Raw genomic sequence first — 11,520 nt, forward strand, 5'->3', positions numbered from 1 at the left:
AATGTTTACCATGAACGTAAACATAAAGCTAACCCAGGCTAATCGTACGTTCGCGTTAGCGTAATCTTCCGTACGAAAGATTACGCTAACATGAACGTGTCAAAATAAAAAAAAAAGGATTATGAATAGGATTTCTTACCTTTGTGGTGGACGGTAGGGAGAGAAAAATCATCAAAGGTTTTTCAACCTCTTCCAAAACTTGCGGCAGTTGCTCGCTTATAGCGCTAACTTCCTTAGCCGCATCACTCGATTTCACAGCCTCCTTATTCTTTACTATCGTACCGATAGTAGATTTAGCCATGCTGTATTCACTAGCAAGATCGGAAATTCGTACACCTCTTTCCTATTTAGCTATTATGTCTTTCTTAAAGGCAATAGTTTTACGAACAACTTCTCTTTTTTCACCTGTCCTGCTTGCACCGACCTTCTTCGGAGGCATAATTAGGGGCTAAAACACCCATACGCCGCTCAGCATCGCACCCTAGCGTACCGGCGTTCGAACTCCGATTTTTTGACCGAACAGCGAAGCAAGAATTTCTCGAAATTTTTGGTCGAGAACCGATTTGTTCGAACTGAGAGGCGTTCGAAAACCGAGGTTCCACTGTACTTTATTGTTATTTTATGTTTACATGTGATTATTACAATGTTTAATTGTTCCAAATTTTCGGGTGTTTTTAACATAGTCATATGTAGCACTCTTATTCGTCTGCTGCTCTCGAAGGAATGAGATCACGTGGAGTTCGAGATTATGATTGCCGAGTCTCGATCAAAGCTTTTTCCGATGTAGAATGGCGAAAAAGACGATGATAAAGACTATGGATAATTCGGCTACATTTAAATCGGCAAAACTTTGTTCACATAAAAATTTCGGCGACCCAAAAAAAAAAAGGAAATTTTTAGAAATCGGTAGATGTTGCTCTCAGATCTGTAGGCGGGAGAATCGTAACCAAAGCGGTAGTCTCCCGGCAAATCGGGAGACTTAACAAGTGTGCAATAGTCAAGTCAAGTTACATTTATTTGTATTGCCCTTAATCACTAATTGTCTCAAGGGACTGCACTGGCCACAATGACACCATCCCCTGATCTGAAACCTACATGCAGGCAAGGAAAAACTCAAAAACGTCAGCGTGAGGAAAATGAGAAACAGTAAGAAAGGGCCAGAAAAGTGGTATTCCTCTTCCAGAACGACCAGGTTGCAGTAGATTGGGTGTAGAGGTAAGATCTTGGCCCGGGGCAGCACTGTCAATCATTAAGTTGGACCGGTCGAGCTTCTCTCTCGCAGTTTTTTTTTGTTTCCCTTCAGGAAGGATCTTCACAGCATGCACTTACTTCTACTCAAGTAATTATTTAGATAAAGAAAACTCCTATCAAACTGTTTTGACGCAAAATCACTAAATCACCCAAAATTTTACTTGGTTGGTTGGAGTAAAAGACGCGCAGGTTCCTCCTTCCACCTCCCTTATGTCAGCCGTCATTTCTGCTCCTTGCCAGTAGCTTACAAGCTTTACAAACTTTCTTTCTGAATTTTGGCAAAATCTTTCACGATTTGCAGCTTGTAATCTGCAGAATTCAGCTTCCCATCTTGGCCAGCTGGTCGATGCAGATGATGACATGCTTCAGGTCCAGGTCTGCTGACTCATCCGGTTCTTCTTCTCCCTCCGTCTGCCACCGGCGAGGCAGCCAGAGAGGACTGGTGAACGAGTGTCTGAGGTTGGCACCAATCATAAGCTATATAATATTGTGAAGTTGCTTAAGAATGTTCTATATATATATATTTTGTGTATTTCTCTGAACATTCCCCTAATATTCACTGTCTATATATCTTTTGCTGTTTCAGTCTAATGTCCACCCAATGATGTGTCAGTCTAATGTCCACCCAATGATGTGTCAGTCTAAAGTCCACCATACTTGTACTAAATAAAGCCAGCTGCGGAGGGGAAGAACCAGGAGGACGATTGTGGAGCCGAGAACACATCCCCTGTGTTTCTCCCCGTTTCTTCCCCGCTGCAGCGGAACGAAAATGTACATTGTCTCTGCCTGAATTTCCTTTTATATCTGATGACCGGCCACACGGGGTTTACCCACATTTGGACCCCACAATATAAGTGTGTTTTAAGCCTAGATTCAAACAGTTCCACTGAGGTTGCAGATCTTATCTCGGGGGACAAAGCATTTCACAGCACTGGGGCATGAATCAAACACTCCTGGCCTTCAGATTTCTTCTTGGCTCATGGATTCCCAAGTAAACCATAATTTCCCAAGCTGAGGCTCCGAACAGGAAGCTAGAGGGAAATCAAATCAGAGAGTAAGTCCATGCAAACGTTTTTAAGTTATTAACACAACCAGCCAGTGTAAGTTTAAATTGGAGTGATATCTCATCTCATCTCATTAGCCGTACCGCTTATCCTCATTTGGGTCGCGGGGGGGCTGGAGCCCATCCCAGCCATCTTCGGGCAGTGGGCAGGGGACACCCTGAACTGGTTGCCAGCCAATCGCAGGGCACACGGGCACAGACAACTTATTCGCTCATTCACACCTAGGGACAATTTGGACCGGCCAATTCACCTGAAAATGCATGTTTTTGGAATGTGGGAGGAAACCGGAGTGCCCGGAGGAAACCCACGGAGAACATACAAATTCCGCACAGAAAGTCTGGAGCTGGATTTGAACCCACGACAGGTTCCCATGACATGAACTGTGCCGCACAAGCGCTAACCACTGCGCCGCCGTGCTGCCCCCTTGGAGTGATATGATCACAACTATTATTATCCCAAACATGTTTTGCGGAGGGGCGGCACGGCGGCTGACTGGTTAGAGCATCCGCTGCTCAGTTCTGAAGTCATGGAATTAAACCAAAGTTTGCATGTTCTCCCCGTGCTTGCGTGGGTTTTCTCCGCGCACTCCGGTTTCACCCCACATTCCAGATTAATTGGCCGCTCCAAATTGTCCCTAGGTGCAAATGAGCGACTGAGTTGTCGGTCTCTGGCTGGCAACCAGTTCGGAGTGTCCCCTGCCACCTGCCTGAAGATAGCTGAGATGGGCTCCAGCACCCCCGTGACCCTACTGAGGATAAGCGGTGCAGATATAAAATGGATGGATGTTATGCAGAGCACTACTGTACATTAAAAATAAACCACCGCACCTTCAATAAAAATTATTTCCTATATAGTAGTTTGCACTCCCCTTTTGATTGACCCCTTATCCACGACGAGGGTCTGTTCATGCTAGTTTTATTCATGCACAAAGTGTAAAGGTACATTAAACTTGCGCCTTTTTCGAGACATATATTCCACCTGTCTCGCCTTTACTGCTCGGGGCCCCTGGCGGCCCCTAGAAAAAAATGCATAAATTAGCCGCATCGTTGTATAAGTCGCAGGGTTGAAAGCTTAAAAAAAAAATGTACGGCTTATAGTCCAAATTTTACGGTAGTCTGTCTTGTTGTGAGTAAACAGGTGGCACACGTTTGTAGGGTTTATTATCGCTTAATAGAGGGAATCGCAATTACGAATAAAGGGAGAAATTTGCTGAAGTTGACAGGTATGGTATATGCATGTGATCTTCTTTATGAAACTAATAAATGCATAATAATAATATGTCCCCTGTTACAGACATATTTTGTGTGACACAACATTTAAGTTTAAAAAAAAAAAATATATATATATTACAAAGTTAAAGAGATAGTATGTAATATTTAGCACCTCTCAGTGGTAGAAAAAAACCTACCCCCAACTCATTAAAAAAACACCATTGATTTAAAAAATAGGTAAAAAATACTGTCAAGAACCGGAACTGGATCAGGACCCAAGCGCATGACGTTTAAGGGAAATGGGGAGTCATGCACGTTAGGCAGCAGTCTGGCATGAAATGATAGGAAGCCAGAGGCCAACGAGATTGATACCAATTGCCCGAGTTGCTATTAGACAGAAGGGGTTGATACAGACAGGATACATAATGAAACAGGATATCAAAAATAAACAGGACAAACTAGACGGGAACGAAAACTGGAGAGGATAATGAACAGGACAAAAATAGACAGGAACGAAACCGAAAACCGATATCAAACAGGACAAAAATAAACGGGAACAATACCGGACAGGAAATGCCAACAGGAAACAGGACTGAGTCTAAACCCACCTCTTGCGGGGCAGAGGTTCGTTCACGGACTGACAAATGAAGAGTGAGAGCACTGAGCTTAAATAGATGGAAAGCCAATCTGTCAACGACCCGCAGCTGGCGCCACATGGGCGGGGCCAATTGGGGGCCATGGCAACCGTGACAAATACAGGAATTATCCAATAAACATGCATTTTTTTAAATGCATATAGGTTAAAAAATTACCATTTATTTTATATTCATGAGCCTCACCTAAAGGGAGCTTAGATATTTGCCCACCATCTTGCTACTACAGGTAACCAAAAACCTTAAAACAGGCTCAGTCAAAAAAAAGGGAAAAAAAAATAAAATGGTGAATATTGGTCACTGAGTTTCCGTACTCTTTGTGCTTTTTAACACCTTTGGGGTTGCACTTAGTCATACATTTTAGTCACTTTGAGACTCCATAGTTTGTGTTGTTCCCTGCACTTTTTAGCACTCATTTTTGGTTACAGCGACATCCACTGGTCAAAAATGAACACTTAATGACAGCTTTTATTGCTTACAGTTGACTTTTCAATCACGATGATTTGTAGTACATAAAACGAACACGCCCTGAACTCAGAGCTGAACTTTATTTGCCTTCATTTAAAACACACCTGTTATTTATCCTTGGTGTGTTATTTGTACTCCCACTAAGTTGCCATTTGAAGGCTGAGGGGACTTTGAGTTCTCATGACTCAATGTTTGCACGAAGTCTGTTTTGTTTTCTTAATAAGAAGAAAGTTTTTGTTTACATTCGACCTAAGTGCCAAAATTGGAGCGTTTTAAAAAGTTCCAGGAGTGGCATCGCAAAATATTTGAAACCTAAACTCAAATTTCGTGTGCCACCCGATAGAGCAAGGGTGGGCAAAGATTTTAGGTCTGAATATCTGGCAACGGGGCCGTACAAAGAGGAAAAAAAACATAACGGAATGGTAAATGGTCTGCATTTATAAAGCGCTTTTCAAGTCAATGAAGCGCTTTACAATGTGCTTCACACTCACACATTCACACACACACTCACACACCAATAGGGAGTCAGCCATGCAACGCGCCGACCTGCTTATCGGGGGCATTAGGGATTCAATGTCTTGCCCAAGGACACTTCCACATATAACACGGAGGAGCCGGGAATCGGACCTGCAACTTCTTGATCCCAAGACGAGCGCTCTCCCGCCTGAGCTAATGCCGCCCTCCCATTCATATGTCACTGCCATGTCTGTCTGGCATCTTTTTCTATTTTTTTAATTGAACGTCGCATCACCGCGAACAAAATCGGCATGAAACAATCAAACAACAATACAAAATGAACAATTCGTCTTGCTGCTACGCTGTAATCTGTGGTACTGGTTTTCGTTCCCATTAGATGATACAGCACCACGTAGTGGTCAAATATTTTTTATATATTTTCATCTGCATTTCTAATCATTTTAATCAGGCGAAAGGTTTTTGGGGGTACCTTGTAAACCTGCTGTCATGATTACTGATGTGACTCAGCTGTGCCCGCTCATTTGGCGCCAACTGCCGCGGGTTCTGATTGGCTCCCTGTCCTGACTTAAACCCAGTCCTGTCTGTCCCCTGTTGTCAGTCCGTCTGCGAACTTCACTGTATACTAGGCAAGCCTTTTTCGACCCTGACTCCCACCTGTCCCGTTTTTGCTCCCTTCTGTCTCGGGCTACGACCTGTTTTGCTCCTGACCACGTCTGCTCTCCCGTTCCGGCTTACGACCTCTTTTCTCCCCGACTATGTCTACTCTCCCGTTCTGGCTTACGACTCGTTTCCGACCCCGAACCTGCCTTGCTCTCCCAGTCCCGGCAGCCGACCATGTATTCCGTTATTCCCCAAGCCTGCACAAAATTTTGTAATTTTATTCATATTTAGTTTCTTTTGTCTTTTATTAGCATATTTGGTATTGGAGTAATCCAAAAGTAATTGAAAGTAATCAAGTTAAAGTAACCCTACCCAACCCTGCTAACAAGCAGACTTCATCTAAGCCAGGTGCCCTATCAAGGAAACAAAATTGACTTGGTTTGTCCTTATTTTCTACTCAAATGCACTGATTGTATATTTTTCCCCAGAATTAAGTGATTTCATATTTATTTCCCTGCACCTGCACTATAAAAGTAACATTTATTGACCATTGCAATGTCTTTCTTATTTATTTTAGTGTTTCTGAATGCCAATTCGTTGCACTTTGGAATGATCTTACGATTGTTTCACGTTTGTGATCTGAGTTTTTTCTACAGAGTAAAATTGTGAGGGCTTGCCCAAGGTTAGTGATTCCATACTTTTTGCTAGGGGTTGTATTTCCAATGCTGCGTTGCTCACATTTTAGTTTTGTTTTCCTTTTTTTTCATCTTGCGTTTTTCATCATATTTTAAATGATCCTGTCCTTTATTCAGGAAAATAGTTTTAAAAATGCTATTGTTTTACGGGATGCATGGATTCAATTTGAACACTCCCAAAAATGGGCCTCAGGGGGGCGCGCCCCACTTTTGAGAACCACTGCATTACTGCGATATTACGGTATTTGGATTACGTTATTGATTACATTTTTCAACAGGTAATGAACAAGTTTTATCCGTCTTACTTTTGCATTCGTATTTTTAAAGACATTTGGGTTCAGCAACAAAAAAAACAATGACATTTTTCTGTTTGAAAATGGAAAAAATGTACGCCCCAAAAACTGGTGACTCTACTGACGTGCAAAAGAAAAGGCGTCTGTGTCGCTCTACCGAGCAATCACAAAAAGACGAGCGCTTGAACCGCTTCAGTCTTTTCTTCCAAACAAATTACTCCAACTGTTAACCCCCCCCCTCCACGGCCCTACAACTCTGCTCTGCATTTTTCTTGTTTGAACAGATGCAGGACCCCAAAACAACCCCCAACCCCCATCCCCTGAAGTACAATAAGATATAACACTCTGTGGCATTAGGAGTTCAGCACCCGGTCGGTTTCTCTCAGAGAAAGGAACGCATCAAACGCAGCCCCGTAACCAATGTTTGAAATAACGTCTGCCCGGACGCCCAGGGCGTGCATCTTTTACGTCGGGCGTACAACTTAGCTAGTGTCTCTGCCCGGGTGGCCGACAGATTCAGATCTACTTTGTTGTCATTCTTGTACACGTGTATACAGAACGAAATGTCGATACATCCGACCCGCACAGTTTCCTTGAATGTACAGATATAAATAAATGTTGTACTGAGTTAGAGTATTGAAGTACTGATAATATGCTAAATAATTTATAGCTATGTAAAGTATTATACAGTAGTGCAAAGAGTGCAAGAGGAGCAGCTAAACCAGATGTGCAAAATGGGCATTCAGGTTAACAAGTCAGGTAAACAGTAACATTAACACTGGAGTACGGTAGTACAGAGGAGAACAGATGTGCAAGAGGAGCAGCTAACCAGATGTGCAAAATGGGCAGTCAGGTAAACAAGTCATTATACAATAACAATAACACTGGAGTACGGTAGTACAGAGGAGAACAGATGTGCAAAGGAGTGGCTCGGTATAAGAGACTTTTTATAGAAAAAAAAAATCTTTCGTTTTTATTTTTTATTTTTTTCAAATCAAATGTTTGCTTTATTCCGATTTCAAAATCTTCGTTCGGTTTGGAATTTTGGGAATTTCGGTTCGTTAGGCAATTTGCATACTCGGAAGCCAATCAGAAGCCCGCATCGAATAACTGTCGTTATTGCTAACTCGAGTCACCTGGAGCAATCACGTGGACGCCCTCTGATTGGCTCATGTTCCCTTCTTAAGCACGCCACGCCCAGACCTCTTCGTCTGAGGATTACGTTTGTACCCTGTATGACTCTCCTTATTACCTGTTCCGTCTTGATCTGTTTACCCGATTCTGCCTGCCTCCGATCCGACATGCTTCCGTCCCACGCTACGATCTTCTCTCCAGCCACGGTAAACTTGACCAGCTAGACTTCCGCACTCCGATTGGCTACGTGTTCCGAAGCTACTTTCCCTGCTCCGCTGCTGACGTCCGACAGCAATCGCGTCTCCCGCTAGCCCTGTACGCTTACCTAAATAAAGAACTGTAACGAACGCTCTGGGGTTTCCTGTTCTGGTCCTTCTGACAATAACTTCGTGCTTCCGGACTTTCCCATGCGTTATAAGGTCTCGCATTTGCATATCATTTTCCAAAGAAGACGCAAAGAGAACACAAGAAAAATGGAGAAGTGGTTAAGAATCACGCCAAAACCTCAGCCTCAGCAGAAAGATTCAAAAGAAGCTGACAAAATTGATGACGCTACAAAACGTAAACCTACATCAAAAGCATCGTGGAAAGAGGAGTTCACGACGCAACGCAAACATTGCATGAATGAAGATGAGTAAATACAGGTACATACTGATGGCAGATGGAAAACAGCAATGTCATATACAGTAATCCCTCGGTTATCGCGGTTAATGGGGACCAAAACCACCCGCGAAAAGTGAAAATCCGCGAAGTAGCTGCGCCCCTTCAAATATGCTTAAAAAAAAAAAAAAAAGACATTTTTCTTTTAATTATTTTATTTAATTATTATTATTTTTTTTTAGACCTGCAAAGCTCTGAACCCGCGAACGTGAAACCACGAAGTAGCGACGCCTCTTTAAAAATGCTTAAAAAAAAAACAACAAAAAACGCGAAGTAGCGAGGTCCCACTGTACATGCAATGGATTTTATAAGTAGATTTATAATAAACCTAATTTTAAAGTGTTGTTCTGTCATATATTTTTATTATCAATCCTTAATACTTTGCAACAATTTTTCTATTTTTGCTATGAGTTGTCTTATTGTGTTTCAAGTTGTGAAAAATGGGGCAAGCAACTTTAAGAATTGTCTGCCTTGGTGTCCGCTAACTTTTTCTCATGAGTTTCAGACACTGCCGTAACTCACTTCCAGCGTCAGAATAAAATAGAGGACGCCAAATTTAAGAATGGCTCTTATGCAAGATTTGATTCCTAGCTCACCTTTTACGACGTTTATTCTGTGGAGAAACAATAGTGGAAGATAAGAGTCATGCTTTGCATGCAAGCATTCGCGAATGAAACTCTTATCCAGATTAATTCACGAATAAATACCGTATTTTCCGCACTATAAGGCGCACCGGGTTGTAGGGCGCACCTCGAAAAAATAGTTTTTGGTCCTATTTTTGACATACATAAGACGCACCGGATTATAAGGCGCTACAATGGGAACGTGGACAAAACAGTCAGATAGTTCAGTCCAACTTATTACCCCCTTAACATTCCCAAAGCTTGCAAAGACGAAAATATGTGTCGAGAACACGTGCGGATGCAGTGTCCGTACGATGTCACTCAAATGCATCGTTCCATCATTCGGAAGGTTAAAGTCTTGGGATTCAAGAAATGCCAACCATTCCTTCGTATCTATTTTCTTTTTCGCTCGCAACTTTACTGTGCATATGACGATAAACACTTGGAATTGAGTTTACTTTAAAAATAGACACTCCATTCCATCCATTATCTGCACCACTTATCACAGAAACATCGAGTTCAGTCTGAAACAAGATACAGGGACAATATAAAACCCGGAATAGCTCACCAAAGTCGTTGTGTTCAATAAGAATGTGCAGCCATGGTCCTCTTATATCCGTGAGTTTAGTAAATCCAGGAAAATAAAATATTTTCAAACACAGAATAGAAAAAAATGCTTTCTCTATGCCGTCAGCCACGTGCTATACGCATTCATCTTTTTCGGCCAATTGCAGGCTTTGTTTTGCCGCTTCAGCCAATGCCAGTCTGTAAATGATAGAAAGGATCCGCCCCTTGACCTCCGAATAACTTTAGCCAATAGTGATCGATTCAAATGATGATTGACACATTGGTTAGCCAATGAAACGCCGGTAAATAAATCCCAGCATACACCGCGTACTACTTGGCGTTCGGGGGAAAATCTAGTCGGCGGCTGCAAGTTAGTTGGAAATCTTTGCAATTTTAAAATTGATCCATAAATAAGGCGCACTGTATTATAAGGCGCATGGTCAGCTTTTGAAAAAAATAAAGGCTTTTAGGTGCGCCTTATAGTGCGGAAAATACGGTACAACTTAACCGATGATGTCATCAAATTGCGAACGTTCTTTGGCGTTGCATGCACAGGAAATCTGTCCATTTTTTCCTAGGTTAAGTATCACAACGTTGCCCATAAAGTTTGTAAAAATAGTCGGGCATGCCACCAGCTTGCCAGCAATCGGTTGCTTCAATGCTTACATGTCATAAAAAGCAAAGGATACAATTTAACCAGTTGCCAGATTTTTTTTGCTCCTTTTGACTCTCTTGTTCGAATATTTTTCCTCATTGTTAGTACTTTGGAAAAGAAAATTTAAATCACGTCTTTAGATATTTATTAAACCCCCAGAGTGTATTATTTGACCGCTAGATGTATTGTCTAGTGCACGGGTGTCAAACAGGCGGCCCACGGGCTAGATCAGGCCCGCTAAGGGATTTAATCCGGCCCGCGACACAACACTCAGAGAAGCGCAAGAGAAAAACAAGCTGCAGGTTGAAATATGTCATGACACCCCTTGTCACGGAGACCGGACCAGATCGGAGGCAGGAGGCAGGAAGGGTGAACTCATTCGCGTTAACGATCAGTTACTTTTATTCAGGAAATAAAAGTCGTCCAACACCAGGGACATAGACAAAAACAGGCTTACAGGCAAACAGGAACTCAGACTAGGAATACTCACAAAACAGGCTTTTACTCAGAACGGGCAAGTACAGGTTTCCTCAAGTCAAACAGAACAGAATAATGCAAAGTAATGCAATGAACCCGCAACCGGCAATCCCCAAAACCTGCCCTTAAGAAGCACACACGCAAATTAGAAAATCTGCTAAACTGGCGGGGCCAGCCGGTCGCCACGGCGACCATGCTGGACATGCCCCCCCCTGGTCTAGTGCAAACAAAAAGCAGTGCCAAATGAGCACAGCATAGCAGCAGGATGCCAGACAAACACAGCAACAACCAAAGTAGAGATTTCACTATGTAAAAGAAATACAAATTTCAGAACCTATGATTTTTTTTAATAAAAATTAACATTGCTACGATAGTTCATCTATTTTTGCCTAGTATTCGAATCAATGGCGTTAAATAATACACACAGTCCCTTTAACACTATTTTTGACATGTATTTTCTTGATTGTTGGGCTGTCATTTGTTAAAGATGGGGTTGAGGTGTCCTTAAAAAGTAGAATATTTTCTCTATTAAGTGCGTGTTGACAATGCCCAACTGAGTTCAAAGAGCCTTTATATGTTTTTTTTTCCCACCACAACTATCTGCTTTTATCTTACATGTTCATGACTCGCAACAATTTAGGAAACAGGAAGGTGTTTGGGATGACAGGGGCGGGCAGATGTAGAGTGATTTC

This window comes from Urocampus carinirostris, chromosome 5 (genome assembly GCF_059441175.1).
Source record: "Urocampus carinirostris isolate Australia breed hairy pipefish chromosome 5, RoL_Ucar_1.0, whole genome shotgun sequence".
In the NCBI taxonomy this organism is placed as follows: Eukaryota; Metazoa; Chordata; class Actinopteri; order Syngnathiformes; family Syngnathidae; genus Urocampus; species Urocampus carinirostris.